This window comes from Gossypium arboreum, chromosome 11, assembly GCF_025698485.1.
Source record: "Gossypium arboreum isolate Shixiya-1 chromosome 11, ASM2569848v2, whole genome shotgun sequence".
Classification (NCBI taxonomy): domain Eukaryota; kingdom Viridiplantae; phylum Streptophyta; class Magnoliopsida; order Malvales; family Malvaceae; genus Gossypium; species Gossypium arboreum.
The window spans coordinates 69,206,714-69,226,634 of NC_069080.1; the positions used below are offsets into that span (position 1 = coordinate 69,206,714).

Here is a 19,921-nt window from a genome sequence, read left to right on the forward strand (position 1 = left end):
TAAATTGAAATGAATTGATTATATTTTGGAATTGTTTATTTGCTTTAAACTTACTAAGCTATGTTAGCTTATTTTGTGTATATGATTCTTTGTTTTATAGATTTTGGATTCAAGTTACAAGCTCGGGGATCGTCAGCAAAGTCTATCACACTATCAATAGCCTCGGTATTTAAATAGTTAAACCCATATTATGGCATGTGTAGGCTGGTTTTTATTTCGAAAATGTTGAAAGTTGGTTATGTATATAAGCCATGGAAAAGGCTAAATTATTATATTAGTGATCGGTTATGATAGGTAAAACTTATATTAATCTTGGTTATTAAGTGGTGTGCCTTGAATGCATAATGTATGTGATGAGCACTAATGTTTTGATAATGGCTTGCATATTATGCTAAAATAGGCTATGCAAATTCTTAGTCAAATGTTTAATGAGTCTATCTATTGATAATTTATGATGGAAGTTTGGGTGCATATATGACTTTTAGGTAGCAAGGTTTGGCCTTGAATGAGTATAGATAAAACATATGTATGGTATGTTCATTGTCATGTGATGGAAAATATAAGATGTGACATTGTTTTAATGTTAGGTGTTTATATTCTAATTTGATTAGCTTAATTAATAACGATAAATACTGCATGTGGTTCACGATTTAAGCTGTCAACCATTTGATATATTTTGGATACTTTAATATCAAGTGTGGCCTTGGCTTTTTGGGTAAATGCGTACCTTGGATGAGCATAAGATGATTATGTTGCATAAATACATGTATGCTAGGTTTTAAATTGAATCTATATACAGGACGTAATTATAATATATAATAGACTTGTCTTGATTATATGTACATTCAGTCATGTAGCCTATTATGAATGACATTGGATTAATATAAATTATAAAATATTAGGTAAAGAGAAAAGCATATGCAAGTCACAATTGTAATGCTCATTTATATAATAAGTTCGTACATGCATACATGCATTTGGCCTAACATGTTAATTAAGTTTTCATGAGCTTGGTACAGGAGATGTATTACTAATTATGTATGTCTAATACTTATATGCTAATGGTTATATGAACTTGTTAAATAAGTGTAAATAATGAATGTGTATAACATATATATGATAGCCAGTCAGTCCAAGGGATGAAGTAAGTTAACTTAATATCAAATGCTTCCTATTAATAGTATTAATATGTAAAGTATATGTCGTTCATAAAAATTTCCATGTTAATGCCGTATTTATAGAATTGTTGATGCATTATAATTTAATATAGTTACCAGTGAACGTTATGCCTAATTTTTATCAATAATATAAAATGTTCAAATTAAAAGTTGCGTTAGCTTACGTTTTAAATCTTAATGAATTTTTCGAAACATATTCTTATGATTCTTTAAATGTTTATTCAATTTTTAAGAATTGTGTTTTATTCTATAATGCCCTTATGACCCAATTCCGGTGACGGATACGAGTTAGGGGTGTTACATTTTATTGTTATTAGAGCTACAGTTTAGTCAGTTCTAGGACTAACGTAGCACATGTGAGTCTAGCTATACATGCCATAATTATATACCGTGATAGTGTGATGACTTCTGACATTTGAAATGTGTTTTCATATAGTAAATGGATCCTGACAGAGCTGTAGCTGATGATGTCGAGAGTGTAGCGCCTGCTCCCACTCAAGGGATAGCGCAGGCTGATTCTCGACCGACTTCGAGTAATTCAGAAAGTAAGGCTAGACAAGCCTTCTATCAAATGGTGAATGACTGGTTCATTCAATATATCCGAACTAACCCAACTGCACAACAACCTCCACCACTGATTAATCTATCTTCCGTGCCTGCTGTACCTCAAGTAAGTGATCCATTGCGATTGAGTAGACCACCTGTTGATAAAATCAGAAAACATGGAGCTGAAGAGTTTAAAGCCACTGATGATGATGACGCTGAGTGGGCTGAGTTCTGGCTTGATAATACCATCCGTGTGTTTGATGAGTTGTCCTATACTCCAGATGAATGTTTAAAATGTGCTATATCTTTACTCCGAGACATAGCATATCACTGGTGGAATACCCTAGTATCAGTAGTTCTGAGAGAGCAGGTGACATTGGAATTCTTTTAGATTGAGTTTCATAAGAAATATATCAGTTAGAGATTTATCGACCAGAAGCGTAAAGAATTTATGGAGCTAAAACAGGGTAGGATAACAGTAACGGAGTATGAGCAGAAATTCGTGAGACTCAGCCGGTATGCCCAAGAGTGTGTTTCTACTGAAGCCATAATGTGTAAAAGATTTGAAGATGGGCTGAATGAAGATATGAAACTATTGGTTGGCATACTTGAGATAAAAGAATTTGTGGTACTTGTTGAGCGAGCCTGCAAGGCTGAAGAGCTAGGGAAAAAGAAAAGAAAAGCTGACTTTGAAGCTAGAGATGCACGCAAAAGAACATTCGGTAAGTCATTCCAATCTGCATCAAAGAAGTTTCGAAATGATTTTAGCCGTTCTAAAGCCACTTCAGGTTACTCCAGATAGGATCAGAATAGACCACCAGTGAGCTCGAGAGCTACCTCAGTAGCGAGTGTGGGTAATGTGTAACACCCTTACCGTGCAGAAGATTTGGGATAAGGTACGAGGCGTTCTGGGACAAACATACAAACATTAAACTAAAATACGGGCCATAAAATTTCATTCATATTTCAAAACTTTCATTCACTTACACATAGTCCCTTATTTGAGTCTACGAAGCCCAAAACATACTTTAGAAAGGTTCGGGACTAAATCAAGAACTTACGAAAATCTTGGAAATTTCATGCTTTAAGGCTCCAAACGCCCGTGTCCCAAAGTCGTGTTCTATACACGACTGAGACACATGGTTCTGTTTCTGCTTGTGTGGAATATACCTAGGCTATTTTCCAAGCTTTGGTCAACCTTAATCTCTTACACACTTATACAAAATCAAAAGCATATAACATGGTATTCATTTAATGATTAAATATTCTCAATTAAACCACAAACATAGCATTTGTATGTCATCATACATGTGTTTCTCATACTCATTTTACCTTGTTGATTATAGTACCACTTATACATTTATACCAAGATTATCATCTTACCAAATATCTTCAGCTTAATCATCAAGCATTCATATTTAAAACTAGATCATATCTTTATAAAATACCATAATTTAAATGCGCAAAATAACATGTTTTCCTGAAACATTTCAATTCAACTCCATACCCAACAAGCATTACATTGAGACTAGTCATATATATATACACATGTCATGATACATATCATTCTCTTTTTGTTTTCTTATAAACACATATCATTTATTTCATTATATCAATATTTCATATACCATAGTTTTCATGTATTCCACATATATTTATTTTCCTCCTCCTCCTCTCCATTCCACACCCTTAATGTATATAGCATTCTTGTAAGTACGATTTCACAATTTACTAATAAATGCTCACATCAAACTGTCCACACAAGTCATAGTCACTCACTTATTTATAATTTGAGCTACAGAGCTCCAAATTAAGATCTGTAAATTTCTCCTGAAACTAGACTCACATTCTTTCCACCACAAAATTTTCATAATTTTTGGTTTAGCCAATTAGTACAGTTTATTCATTAAAATTTCCCCTGTTTCAATTTCTGACAGTTCTGACATCTCTTCACTAAAAGTTAATTATCTCACAGTAAAGAACTCGGATAATGTTCTTGTTGATTTATCTTGAAAATAGACTCATTAGGGATTTTAAAAATATAAGTTTAATTCTCTAATTATTTTTATCCAAATTGTTTTGATTTTCCAAAGTCAGAATAGGGGATCACGTAATCATTCTGAACCAGTCTCACAAAAACATAAATATCTCAAAATATATAACTCCTTTTCATTCTCTGTTTCTTTTATATGAAAATAGATGCATTAGGCTTTAATTTGATATCTTATTCAGTCTCTAATTCAATTTCTAATATTTTTGGTGATTTTTCAAAATCTGATCACTGATACTGTCCAAAACAATTTTATTGCTAATTCACTCTTTCACACTTTCTTTGTATTAACCTCATTTTAACATACATATCACAAATTATTTTCACCACATTTCATACATCACAAGTATAGGCCCATGATCACAAGGTCACCATGAAATCATCCTCATGTATAACTTGTTTATAACCTTACCACATCCTGGTTACTTAATGAACACATCATTCACATAACCAAGTTCCTACACTTATTCATCACAAAACTCACAAAGCAATACATAGAGAGTCTCTAGTTGAACACTTCAGATCAATCCTCGATATTTGGTGGTTTCAGCACATAGCTCCACCCATCATATAGTTCGGCTCTCTTGTACACATGGTGAAAACTTAGTACCACCCATGTGACCTAGCCAATTTATCTCGTAGCTCTCTTGTCTACATGGTGTCCTTCACCTAGAACCATGCATGCGACCTAGCTACATATATCCCGTAGCTCTCTTGTCTACATGGTGTCCTTCACCTGGAACCATGCATGCGACCTAGCTACATATATCCCGTAGCTCTCTTGTCTACATGGTGTACACATAGTATCACCCATGCGACCTAGCTACATCATAATGTCTTGTAGCTCTCTTGTACACATGATGTGCACTCGGCACCATACATGTGACCTAGCTACATACTATCATATCATCCAATCTTTCGAAGGTTCAACCGGATTTCTCTCTCTTTTCAAAAATTTCACTAATCAAGTAATTATCCACAAACATATTTCCAATATTATTATAAAATATCATAATACAAGTAATGTTGATGTATTACTTACATATAAACTTACATCTCATTTAATATCAAGGCAATAACATAAATTACACATTGCCTTATTAAAAATCATATGAACTTACAATTTCCCATAATATCCATAATCATAGAAATCACATTTATGTATGATAATTCAATGCACTTCATGTACCATAGACATATTTTTAAATCAATTCATAAACTTGGCACCATAATCATTTAATTTAACATAATTCAATTAATTCACTAAATTTAACTTTCAAATATAAATTACAACATTATTATTTGTATTATTATCATACCAACTTACATACTTTCAACAAATCAGAAATTATAATAAATATATCAATTTTACATTGAAACATGCATAAATTAATACTTATTATACATATGAACTTACCTCGATACTAAAATGACCATTTTACTAACTTTCCCAATTTTCAATTTTTCTCTCATTCTAGGTTCAAATATCATTTTTCGGGATCTAAAACATCATATTTTACTTATTTAATTTATGTACTATTCAAAAAATTCCTTAACTCAAACTTTGGAAAAATTACAATTTTGCCCCTAAACTTTTGCATATTTACACTTTTGCCCCTAGGCTCGGGAATTGAACTTCATCCCTTATTCTTATGTTTTATGACATGCTGATCACTTTTCCCTTCTATGGCAACATCAAATTCTCACTCTAACATATATTTATGACTATTAGGTATTTTTACCGATTAAGCCCTTTTACTTGTTTTTACTCAAAACTGAGTAGCACAAGTTGTCTAACATAATTTAAAACCTCATATTCTATCATAAAATATCAAAATAAACACATTTCACCTATGGGTATTTTTCCAAATATGAACCCTAGCTTAAATTATTGCTAGAATAAGCTTAATCAAATTATCGGGATTCTAAAAACGTAAAGAACTTGAAAAACGGGGTTAGAACAAACTTACTATTGAGCTTGGAAAGCTTGAAAACCCTAGCCATGGCTTCCCCCATGCTAATTTCGGCCTCCATGAAAAAGATGAGTCAATTTTGGCTTTATTTTCCCTTTTGATTTCTTTTAATTACCAAATGACCAAAATGCCCTTCCTTACTAAACTTTCAAAAATTCCATCCATGTCCAATTTTTGTCCATCACTTAGAAATTGGTCAAATTTCTATTTAAGACCTCCTAATTAATATTTCAAAGAAATTTCATACTAGAAACTTCTAGAATGCAAGTTTTGCAACTTATTCAATTTAGTCCCTAACTTCAAATTGAGCATTTTATGCATAGAATTTCTTCACGAAAGTTTCACACAATCATGAAATCATATCATAGACCTCAAAATAATCATAAAATAATTATTTCTATCTTGGATTTTGCAGTCCCGAAACCTCTGTTCCAACTAGACCCAATTTTGGGTTATTACATAATGTCAGATCAAATTAAACTAAGTGCAAACACTGTGGTAAACGATATCCCGAAAGTTGCAGGTTGCATGATTGGGCCTATTTTAAATGTGGATCAATAGATCATTATATTCGAGATTGCCCAATGTTAGCTGAGGAAAATCCAGTGCAGAATACGAGATCGGGTAACACTGCAGCCCAAGGTAGACCACCCAGAAATGTTAGTAATACGAGTGGCAGTCAGAGAGGGACTAAAGATACGACAATCAGATTTGACACTCACGCACCTGCTAGAGCTTATGCTAAACGTGCACGAGAGGAGGCTTTATCCCCAGATATTATTACTGGTACATTTACTCTTTATGATACTAATGTAATTGCTGGATTGATCCTGGTTCTACTCATTCTTATGTATGTGAGACATTAGTATTTAGCAAGACTGTACCTATTGAGTCTACTGAGTTTGTGATTAGAGTGTTAAACCCCTTGGGTTGGTGTGTTATGGTTGATAAAGTGTGTAAGAATTGTCCCTTGATGGTTCGAGATCTGTGCTTCCTGGCTGATTTGATGTTGTTGCCATTTGATGAGTCCGATATAATTCTGGGTATGGATTGGCTATCTTTACATGACGCTATTGTGAACTGCAAAAGGAAGACCATTGATCTTCGGAGCCAGAATGATAAAGTTATTCAGATTAAATCTAATGATTTGTATGGGTTACCAGCAGTGATTTCTTCAGTGCTAGCTTAGAAATATGTGAGGAAAGGGTGTGAAGCTTATTTTTCCTATGTACTGGACAGTAAAGCGGCTGAAAGAAATATTGAATCAGTACCTGTTGTATGTGAAAATCCGGATGTGTTTCTAGAAGAATTACCGGGACTGCCACCTATTCGGGAAGTAGAGGTTTGTATTGAGTTAATGCCTGGGACGACTCCGATATCCATAGCTCCATACAGAATGGCTCCTACAGAATTAACAGAATTGAAAACACAGTTGCAAGAATTGACAGATAGAGGTTTCGTGTGGCCGAGCTTCTCTCTGTGGAGTGCACCTGTGTTGTTTGTGAAAAAGAAAGATGGAACTATGAGAATGTGTATTGATTACAGACAGCTTAATAAGGTAACTATAAAAAATAAGTATCCGTTACCATGGATTGATGATCTATTTGACCAACTGAAAGGGGCTACAGTATTTTCGAAGATAGATTTGAGATCAGGCTACTATCAGTTGCGGGTTAAAGATTCAGATGTGCCAAAGACTGCTTTCAGAACGAGGTATGGACATTATGAGTTTTTGGTTATGCTTTTTGGACTCACTAATGCACCTACTGTTTTCATGAATTTGATGAATCGAATCTTCAAACCATATCTGGACCAGTTTGTGGTTGTGTTTATAGATGACATTTTATCTACTCTCGTGATGAAGCTGAACATACTGAATAATTGACACTTGTGTTGCAGACTTTACGAGATAAGCAGTTGTATGCGAAATTCAGTAAATGTGAGTTCTAGTTAAGTGAAGTTAGTTTTCTGGGCCATGTAGTATCAACCTCAGGTATTTGTGTGGATCCGAGCAAAATTTCAGCTATACTGGATTGGAAACCTCCGAAGAATGTTTCTGAAATCCGAAGCTTTCTGGGACTTGCTGGTTATTATAGACAGTTCGTGAAAGGTTTCTCTATGATTGTAGCTCCGATGACAAAGCTATTGCAAAAAGATGTTAAGTTTGAGTGGTCAGAGAAGTACCAGAAAAGCTTTGATCAGTTGAAAGCCCTTTTGACTAAAGCTCCAGTGCTAGTCCAACCAGAATCGGGTAAAGAATTTGTTATTTATAGTGATGCATCATTAAATGGTTTGGGATGTGTTTTGATGCAGGAAGGCAGAGTGATAGCTTATGCCTAAAGACAGTTGAAGCCACATGAAAAGAACTATCCTACACACGACCAAGAATTGGTAGCCATTGTATTCGCCTTGAAAATTTGGCGCCACTATTTGTTTGGTGAGAAATTTCATGTTTATTCTGATCACAAGAGCCTGAAATACTTGATGACTCAGAAAGATTTGAATTTGAGACAACATCGATGGTTAGAATTACTAAAAGACTACGAGCTTGTGATTGACTATCACTTGAGAAAGGCTAACGTTGTTGCTGATTCTTTAAGCCGAAAATCACTATTTTCTTTGCATGCAATGAATACGCATTCGGCCATGTCCGATGATGGTTCGATAATGGCTGAATTGAAAGCTAGACCATTGTTTGTTCAACAATTATGTGATGCCCAGAAGGTTGATAATGAATTAATTGCAAAAGGAGCTCAGTGTGAGATGGATGCTAATTTAGAATTCAGAGTTGATACTGATGACTGTTTGAGATTCAAAGATCGAATATGCATTCCAAGAAATTCAGAGTTGACTCAGATGATTTTGAATGAAGCTCATAGTAGTCAGTTATCTATTCACCCAGGTAGTAAAAAGATGTACAATGATCTAAAACAACTTTACTAGTGGCATGGTATGAAATGAGACATTTCTGACTTTGTTGCAAGATGTTTAGTTTGTCAACAAGTAAAAGCTGAACATCAGGTGCTTTCAGGATTACTTCAGCCTATCATGATACCCAAGTGGAAGTGGGATAGAGTCACGATGGGCTTTGTATCTGGTTTACCGTTGACACCGAGCAAGAAAGATACAATCTGGGTTGTTGTTTATAGATTGACTAAATCGGCTCATTTTGTTCTGATACTTACAAACTACTCACTTGATAAGCTAGCTGAATTGTATGTCTCTCAGATTGTGAGATTACATGGTGTGCCTATATCTATTGTTTCAGATAGAGACCCGAGGTTTACATCACGGTTTTGGAAGAAGTTGTAAGATGCACTAAGTACGAAATTACATTTCAGTACTGCTTACCATCCTCAAACAGATGGTCAGACTGAACGAATCATTCAAATACTTGAGGATATGTTAAGATGTAGCATTCTTGAGTTCGAAAGTACGTGGGAACGATACCTGCCTCTGATTGAATTTGCATATAATAACTGTTATCAATCGAGTATCAAAATGACACCTTATGCGGCTTTGTATGGTCGTAAATGTCGTACGCCATTGTACTAGACTGAGCTTAGTGAAAATAAGATACATGGGGTTGATTTGATCAGAGAAACTAAACAAAAAGTGAAAGTGATTAGTGAAAGTTTAAAAGCAGCATCAGATCGTCAGAAATTTTATGCGGACTTGAAATGTAAAGATATAGAGTTTTAGATTGGAGACAAAGTCTTCTTGAAAGTCTCATCGTGGAAGAAAATACTCAGATTCGGTCGTAAAGGAAAATTGAGTCCGAGGTTTATTGGGCCGTATTAGGTTATAGAGCGTATCGGACCAGTTGTTTACAGATTATCGTTTCCACTTGAGTAAGAAAAGATCCAATGTGCTTCATGTTTCGATGCTTTGAAGATATCGATCTGATCCTTCACATGTGATTAGTCCGTCTGAGATTGAAATTCAGTCTGATATAACCTACAAAGAAGAACCGATTAGCATCTTGACTCATAAGGTTAAAGAGTTGCAGAATAAGAAGATTCCATTAGTTAAAGTATTGTGGCATAAGCATGGAGTTGAGGAAGCAACATGGGAGCCAGAGGATACAATGAGAGAACGTTATCCGAACCTATTCTCCGGTAAGATTTTTGGGGACGAAAATCCCTAAGGGGGGAGAGTTGTAACAGTCCAATTTAGATCCTAATTGGAATGGTGGTTTCAGGACCACGAATCCGAGTCAGAAAGCTATTTTAAAATTATTTTCTGTGTTTATTTTGTGTGAATTTATATCTGTGAAATTTTTACTATAGACACTCAATTTTCCCCGGGCCCAGAAATAAGTCCAAAAACAAAAATAATAAACCCCCAAAAAAAACGAAGTCCAAGTTCAGTCCAGAATTACAAATATAATTTGGCCCGATCGGAATGGCCCATTACTTGAATAGATTTAAGGTCCATCTACAAGTTTGACTCATATGGAAATGTAATCTTCAATGATATGCAATCTTAGATGTGATATGCAATCTTAGATATGATACAATCTTAGATATGATTGCAATCTTAGATATGATACAATCTTAGATATGGTTGCAATCTTAAATATGATACAATCTTAGATATGATTGCAATCTTAGATATGATACAATCATAGATATGATTGCAATCTTAGATATGATATACAATCTTAAAAGATATGATTTTGTAATCTTAGAGATTTAATTTGTAGATATCCTTTAATCTTAACCTTTGATGTAATTGATCTGTACCGTTGGATTTGGGGAGGCTCAACTATAAATAGAGGCCTCTCCCTTCATTGTAAACACACTTGAGTTTTGGGGAAGCAATAAGAATTCTTAAGAGCATTCACTCAAATTTCTCTCCCTCTTGCGTTCTTATTTTCTACGGTTTGTTCTTATTTATTCTTTGTTCATTTTCGTTTCAACCTTTTTTATTTTGATTTAATCCTATTTCCTTGATTTTTAATTCTCTTTTATATTTTATTTGTTTAATATTTTAGTATTATATCAAACTATTTTTTATTAAATTCTATATTATTCATTGTTTTAAAAATATATTTCATTTAATTGAAAAAGTTTTTCTTAAATAAGGCAATGTTTGGTGTTTAGAAATTAGGAAATAGTGCCCTAACATGTTGGGTTGCGATTTTTCGTTTGACTAAATAACCAAATATCCTTTTAATAAATTTTCAAAATCATGAGATAATTTTAGTTACGAGGATTTAAAACATCGTGTCCTAACATCTTTGGATGTGATGTTTGTATACTTTCGAACAAAGGAATCTCAAGTTTCAACTTTAAATTGTTCAAGTTTTAAAATCTTTTCAAATTTTCGACATTAAGACAAAAATTATTCAATTTGGTACCAATTTTGGGCGTTACGAGGTGCTAATCCTTCCCAAATGACGTAACCGACTCGAACCTATTTTTCTCATAATTTCGTAGACCAAAATTAATGTTTTAAAACAAAACATTTTATAAGGTGATCCAATTACACCTAAAAAGATTGGTGGTGACTCCCGTTTTCATTTTTCAAAAAGTCGATCCCCGTTTTTCAAACCTCCCTTTAAAAAAATGGTTAAAACAGCTTGGCGACTCCACTGGGGACCTATAAGAAAGTCAAGCCGGATTGATTATTTTCTGTCTTAATGTCGAAAATTTGGAAAATTTTTAAAATATGTCATTTTTACATGTGTTAGTTGCATATGTTTGTTATTGTTTACGCACACATTGCATTTGCATGACCATTGTGGTCACACCCTTAAGTGGGAGTGAGAAACTATGCTTTCGTGAGGTTTTCACCTCCGCATGGCCATAGGGAAATGTGTCCCCCTGAACCGAACCTTGTCCATATGAGCCTATAATTGGTGAGGATCGAGGAATCTGCTGGTTCAGGTACCCTTACTTTAGAACCGAACTACATATAGTGGACTTTAAGTGCTTGCCCCAGGTAGTATGATGATGACCTTTAGTGCCTACCTTTATAAGTTCTTATTTATTATATTTTTTTATATATGTGACGCTGACTTGTTTTTTCTTATTTTTCTATCATTGCATGTCATTTATCATTAAAAGGTGTTGATCCAAGGTTCGATTTCTGAGTTAGAAAGTTTTGTAATGGGGAACGAATATCTTAATAAAGTGGAGGACAACTCTTTCGTTTGTGCTTGGTCAGAGAAAACCCAGATAAAAAAAGGAAATAGTGTCCTCGAAGGATACACATCAGAATTATAGGACTACACTCTCATTAGTGTGATGCAAAATAACCTGCAAGAGTTAAAGGAAATATGGGATTAATGGAGTAACGAAGCCAAGCAATTGTTCTACAACAGTTATGGGGAATTGCAATATTTGCTTGACATGAAGATAGATGAACAATTCAAGGTGAGCGTGGGGAGTACTATGGGACACTTCTACCATTACAGATGAAGATAGTCACCTCGTGGATGGTAGGGGTATAAGACATACAAAATTGAATTGGATGGAAAGAATTTTGCTTATGATGGTAGAAAGGCTCACTTACTATAGGACTACTACCAAACAACAAGCTAGAATTTACTGTGGTACTTTAGGATGTTGTACCTATAAAAAATAATGGAAATGCAAGACCTAATGGCTGGGACAGCCCAAATGAGCATAAAAGAAAGAGATTAAAGAAGATCGTATTGTTTAAAGACTTTTAAAGTGGAGATTAGCTATGCTGTGAAGATACCCATGCAAGCAATTCAAAATGTTCTGTGGGAGGCAAAAATTTGAAGACTCTAAAGAAGCACTGAGGATGTTTGATATCATTTTAAGGCAGTATGCTGCGGAGCTGGAATGCCTACTTGTTCGCCAATCTTTCTTTCAAGGTAATCAGAGCAACTTCACAGACATTGGAGGAGGTGTCTTTGGCTGTAGAGCTTACTTCATAAGTGAAGCCGTAATTCAAATTCAAAAGATAGCTGATCATTTACAGATACTGGTAGAAAGGGCGAGCACATTGAGCACCAATATGAGCTACAGTTCAGATAGAGGTCGAGAGTTAGCTTTGTAATTAGATAGGGTTAAGACTCTGGGCCTACGAGCGAAAGCGTATTTGTAATTTGTTTTATGAAAAGATTTTTGTTCCTTAAATAACATTTTCTAAAATGAAACTGAATTGAGATCGATACCTTTTTGTATTCATGCATTTGCATTACATTACATCAAAGAAAAGAAGGTGTTGATTCGAAATTCGATTCCTAAATAGAATAGTTTGTCATAAGAAAACAAATTTCTTGATAAAGTAGATTATAGTGCGATCGTCTGAATATAGTCCAAGTAAACACGACGAGAGAAAGCTGGTAGTCCACGGAGGAATACATGATGTAATTGCCAGAGATTCAAGCCAACAAAGGTTATCCAAGAGCATGACGAGAGAAAGTCGGAAGTCCACGAAGGAATACATGACTTGATTTAATTGGTAACGAAGAATATCCAAGAGCCGACACTTTTTGATGAGTATCATAGAGATAAACGAGCAAGAGATCGAGGCTCAGATTAAGCAGCAAGGAGCTAACAAAGGCATCTTTTGGAGAATTTACAGGATTCGACCATGAAGAAAAGATCAGCGTTTACTTGGACTATGAAGGGCAAGATCGCATATGTAATCTATTTTCATGTTAAGAAATCTGTTTTCTAGAAAAGTTATTCTAATGGAATTGAATTCAACATCAACATCTCCTTTTCTTTTGCATTCATGCATTCACATTGCATCACATCACATGCATTTAAATCCATAAAAAGACCCTAATTAGTTAAAGTTATTAAAAAGAGAAAGAAAAAGAGAGAGAGAGAAGAGGGTCACGGCTGAGTGAAAAAGAAGTTGAATGGGAATTAATGATGTTCCCTTACATATCCCCGACTTTTGTATCAGGAGGGATAGCTTACCCGAAAAAGAGGGTGTTTGGAAATGAAAATCATCAATGAGGAAGGGACTGAACAAAGAAACCTTGAGGGCATTCGCCCTTACGAACCGAGAAGTTCTTTAAACAATTGGACTGTAGAAGAACTTCCTGTAATCTTTAGGAATTTTACAGAGTAACTCTAAAGACTAGGAGTAATGAGATTTCTTTTGAGAAGTGGGCTTATGTTCAGATATTTTTATTTTTAATAAAACATACTTTTATTATTTATCCGAGTAAATATTCTTTCATTCTAATTCTTTTGACCTTTGACATTCTTTATAAATTTTCATTTCATGTAAATAGTCATTCTTGAATTCATTTATTCCTTGTATATTCTTTTGTGTGCCTATCATAGATCCCTAGATATCAATGACACAAGCAACGATACTACAGATTCAGAGTTCCTTTTGAGTGCGATATGTGTTTAGAGGAATCTCAGTACTTTGAAGGTGACAGAAATTGTGACTTGTTTCTAAATTTGTTGAAAATGGTTTTTACCCCATGAAGTGGTGGTAGGAAATATAGCCTTAGAGGAAGGAAAGATTGTGAAATTGGAATTAGCTGAGGAGACAAGACAAGACCTTGTTGAGAATATTATGGGAATTCAAAAATGTGGTCCAAAAACGCATGCAGGAGGATTTGCAATTGCCAGAATAAACATGAGGTTTTGGCGCACTGTTGGTCCACCATGAAAAGGGATCATATCAGTTGTACAATGAACGCCAAATTTAAGGGAGTCAAGACTTATGGGGCATGTATGTTATGGGCTCGAGCTCGTTAAAAGTTTCAAGCTGACAATGACTCATCTTTGTGGACGTCAACTGCTCCATTAGGAGGGAGATAGCTTCATATGCCAATATTACAAAGTCAAAGGTCATCCATTTCAAAAAAAAAAAAAAAGAAAAGAAAAGAAAAAGATTATATATAACTGCACAATGCCAAAAGTTTGCAGTCTTTTCAAAGATAATGCGCCATACCACAGTACAACAAAGGTTACCAAAAGAAAAGAAAAAGAAAAAGAAAATTACAGAAGATGACCGAGACTGGTAAAAATGGGCATAAGAAACTACCGCCTACTCTCTATGCTTACGCTGGGGTAAACAACTTTAATTCCAGTTGTTTCAAAGGTTCCAACCATCATCCTTGGAATGTGTGCATTGTTTGGCTTTCCCAAGCAGTCTGATGTGCCGTTAATAGTTGCGATGGTTATCTCCAGGCGGTGGCCATTGATTTCCAGCTATGGGTCATCAGGTCGTACATAGTCTCTGAAGCTTAAAAGGATAGATTCTTTCTTCAAAACCAGTTTCTGACAAAGTGGATGACGGTCTCATGAAGGAAGCTCTCTTAGACTTCTATACAAGTTCAGGGAAGACGAAACCTGATCAAACCATTATTTTCAGGGATGGGGTTAGTGAGTCTCAATTTAATCAAGTTTTGATCAAGTTGTTAAGGCTTGCAAGTTCCTTGACAAGAAGCGGAACCCTAAAGATTATGGTTATTGTTGTACAAAAAACCATCATACCAAGTTTGTTCAGAATTGATCTCCTGACAATGTGCTACATGGTACTGTCATTGACAACAAAGTATGCCATCCAAAGAACAATGATTTTTACCTTGGTACCCATGCTGGAATGATTGGAATCACGAGGCAGACTTACTATTATGTTCTCTTAGACCAGGCTGGGTTTTTGGCTGATGATCTGCAATAGTTTGTTCATTCTCTATCCTATATGTATCAAAGGAGCACCACAGCCATATTTTTTTTGGCTCCTATTTGCTACGTTCATTTGGCAGCTTCACAGTTGGAGGCAATTTATGAAGATTAGGGATGCTTCAGAAACATCATCGAGACATGGTGGGATGTATGCTCCGGGAGTAATCTCTATACCTCTACTTTCTAGGTTGAAGGATAAAGTCAGCAACTTCATTCTTGTCTGCTGAGAATCATTGAACCATCTTTTTGTAGGGTTTGACACACAACAGCCAGGACTGCTGCTGGGGTAATCCCTTTCATGGGTTTATGAATCAAGATTTTTCCTCCAAGCTTTGATGGAGTCAAGAATTGAATACCTCTAGTAAACTTAACTTGAAAGTATTCATCCTCAGCAAACGTACCAAGAATGGATGACACAGACTTATGACGAAGAAGGTTCGTCCAAAAGGATTTCATAAAGGAAACCTTGTGCTAAAAGAGATCCTTCCCATGCAAAAGGATGCCGAATTGGGAAGGGCCATATGTTACGAAGAGGGCTTTCTCTAGAGGTGCACTGATTTTGACAAGAAATGGATAGGAAGAATTTATCTGATCTAGTGAATTCAGACTCGGTCAAGGAGTACTTTGTTTGAAGGAAGCCAAGGTGAAAACTCACAAAGGGCAATTTGGGACTTCTATTTCAAAAGTAAAAAAAAAAGAAAAATAGAGAGGCCAAGGTGAAAACCCGCAAAGGGCGCCTTGAGACCAAATGGGTTTTGAGTTGAAAACCCAAAAGGGCAGCTCAAATTTAGAAAGTCATGCAGTGACCTTGCTATACCGGATTTGACGAGAAGTGAAGTATGTTACATATCAAGGCATCAAAGAATTACTTTGGATCTTTTAAACACATGTTGAACTCAAGAAAGTCTTCATGGAGCTGGTGTATAGACGCTCAAGCGGCGATATCTGGGGCATCTGATTTCTGTCCTATTTTCTATCTTTGGATTCTTTTTCTTCGCAAATATATGTTCTCAGGTTAATCTTTTTGCATTCCTTCCAATAATTTGTCCAAATCTAATTATCCTCAAGATCAATTTATTTGTCTCCCATTATTCATAAAGCATGTTGCATTGAAATAATGATAGATGAACTAAAATATCTTCACAAACGAAGTTTTGCATATTACTCTGGAAATTTTTAAATAATACAAGAAACTGAAACAAGACAATTGTTTAATGAATTCTCATATGTATGGGTTGGAGATACTCGAGAGATTTTCTTCTTCAGTCCAAAAGGTGGTTGGACGTTTTAAGCAATATTGATCTTAAGAAAGGATCATTTTATAAACATCTTCAGTGGGTCATAACATTTGGGGAATGTTAGGGTAGACTAAATTGTTGGAGATGATTCGAGGCATACGAGCAGAGTGTGATTGATATGTCGAGAAGAATGAGGTGGGAAGCTCGATAGATGAATGAGTGATGACGTCTGAAATAGGAGTTATTTTCATAAACATTTTGCATCATAATATGTCTAATTAGGAGCATTTGACTCATTTCGATCATGGCATCTTAATTATTTGGCATAAGCATAAATTCCAGGAAATCAATTCTATAGGTGGATTCCCCAGTGGACAATGTAGCAAGATTGATTGAAAATTACAAAATTCAGCGCCTTAATCCCCTAAGCAGTAGGGTAACAGTTTAAATTTGCAGATCTTATTCTCCCTAAGTAGTAGTGGAGCAGATCGAAACCCGCCTTAATCCCCTAGCAAGAAGGTATGAGTTAAATTTGCAGATCTTATTCTCTCTAAGCAGTAGTGGAGAAGATCAAGACTCACCTTAATCCCTAGCGGTAGGGTAACAGTTCGCAGATCTTATCTCCTAGCGATGTGCAGAGCGAGGCACCGATGACGACTCGCCTTAATCCCCTAAGCAGTAGGGTAATAGGTTAAATTTACAGATCTTATTTCCCTAAGCAGTAGCAGAGCAGATCGAAGACGATGCACCTTAACCCCTAAGCAGTAGGGTAATAGACCAAGACATAGCTGATTTGGCTTTCACGTGTTTACGTTGAAGCAAGTCTAAGATGATTTGGCATCTCTGTATTATCAGAAAACAAATCAAAGTTTGGCGTTTCCATATTCGACGGAGGGCAGACACATAGCAGATCTGGCCTTCAGATGTTTATACTGAAGTAAGATCCAAGACGGTTTGGCATCCTTGTGCTTACAAGGAACAAATCAAAGACATAGCTGATTTGTTTTCACGTGTTTACGTTGAAGCAAGTCTAAGATGATTTGGCATCTCTGTATTGTCAGAGAACAAATTGAAGTTTGGCGTCTCCATATTCGATGGAGGGCAGACACATAGCAGATCTGGCCTTCAGATGTTTATACTGAAGCAAGATCCAAGATGGTTTGGCATCCTTGTGCTTACAAGGAACAAATCGAAGACATAGTTGATTTGGCTTTCACGTGTTTACATTGAAGCAAGTCTAAGATGATTTGGCATCTCTGTATTGTCAGAGAACAAATCGAAGTTTGGCGTCTCCATATTCGACGGAGGGCAGACACATAGCAGATCTGGCCTTTAGATGTTTATACTGAAGCAAGATCCAAGATGGTTTGGCATCCTTGTGCTTACAAAGAACAAATCGAAGACATAGCTGATTTGGTTGTCACGTGTTTATGTTGAAGCAAGTCTAAGATGATTTGGCATCTCTGTATTGTCAGAGAACAAATCGAAGTTTGGCGTCTCCAGATTCGACGGAGGCCAGACACATAGCAGATTTGGCCTTCAGATGTTTATACTGAAGTAAGATCCAAGATGGTTTGGCATCCTTGTTCTTACAAGGAACAAATCGAAGACATAGCTGAATTGGCTTTCACGTGTTTACGTTGAAGCAAGTCTAAGATGATTTGGCATCTCTGTATTGTCAGAGAACAAATCGAAGTTTGGCGTCTCCATATTCGACGGAGGACAGACATATAGCAGATATAACCTTCAGATGATTAGACTGAAGTAGATCCAAGATGGTTTGGTATCATTGTGCTTACAAGGAGCAAATCGAAGGCATAGCTGATTTGGCTTTCGCGTGTTTACGCTAAAGCAAATCTAAGATGATTTGGCATCTCTGTATTGTCAGGGAACAAATTGAAGAAGCAGATTTGGCGTCTCTGTGTTCGATGGAGAGCAGATCGAATATATCAACATGATAGTCATGAGTTTGCAAGAAGCAGATTGAAGCCGTCAAGAGGCCAGTTAAAGAAGATCAAGAACTCAAGACTCGGCAAGACCGGGCAAAATTGGTATTTTTATAGCCTTTGCTCTATTCTTGTTACACAGCAATGAGCAAAGAGAGGCAGCTGTAGACACTCAATTTTGCCCGGGCCCAGAATAAGTCCAAAAACAAAAATAATAAACCCCCCCAAAAAAAACAAAGTCCAAGTTCAGTCCTGAATTACAAATATAATTTGGCCCGATCGGAATGGCCTATTACTTGAAAAGATTTAAGGTCCATCTACAAGATTGACTCATATGGAAATATAATCTTCAATGATATGCAATCTTAGATATGATTGCAATCTTAGATATGATATACAATCTTAGAAGATATGATTTTGTAATCTTGGAGATTTAATTTGTAGATATCCTTTAATCTTAACCGTTGATGTAATTGATCTGTACCGTTGGATTTGGGGAGGCTCAACTATAAATAGAGGCCTCTCCCTTCATTGTAAACACACTTGAGTTTTGGGGAAGCAATAAGAATTCTTAAGAGCGTTCACTCAAATTTCTCTCCCTCTTGCGTTCTTATTTTCTACAGTTTGTTCTTATTTATTCTTTGTTCATTTTCATTTTCAACCTTTTTTTTTTGATTTAATCCCTATTTCCTTGATTTTTAATTCTCTTTTATATTTTATTTTTTAATAATTTTAGTATTATATCAAACTATTTTTTTATTAAATTCTATATTATTCATTTTTTTTAAAAAATATATATTTCATTTAATTGAAAAAGTTTTTCTTAAATAAGACAATGTTTAGTGGTTAGAAATTTGGGAAATAGTGCCCTAACATGCTGGGTTGCGATTTTTCGTTGGACTAAATAACCAAATATCCTTTTAATAAATTTTCAAAATCATGAGATAATTTTAGTTACGAGGATTTAAAACATCGTGTCCTAACATGCTGGATGTGATGCTTGTATACTTTCGAAACAAAGGAATCTCAAGTTTCAACTTTAAATTGTTCAAGTTTTAAAATCTTTTCAAATTTTTTGACATTAAGACAAAAAATTATTCAATTTGGTACCAATTTTGGGCATTACGAGGGTGCTAATCCTTCCTCGTATGTAACCGACTCCCGAACCTATTTTTCTCATAATTTCGTAGACCAAAATTAATGTTTTAAAACAAAACATTTTATAAGGTGATCCAATCACACCTAAAAAGATTGGTGGCGACTCCCATTTTCATTTTTCAAAAAGTCAATCCCCGTTTTTCAAACCTCCCTTTAAAAAAAATGGTTTCGACATTCGTGATTTAATTTTGTCG

The 19,921-nt window shown here is 35.3% G+C and overlaps 1 pseudogene; it reads left to right on the forward strand.

Moving 5' to 3' along the window:
• Positions 1-12,473: 12,473 nt before the first annotated feature.
• Positions 12,474-15,612, forward strand: LOC128283884 (protein argonaute 4A-like; annotated as a pseudogene).
• The last annotated feature ends 4,309 nt before the right edge of the window (positions 15,613-19,921 follow it).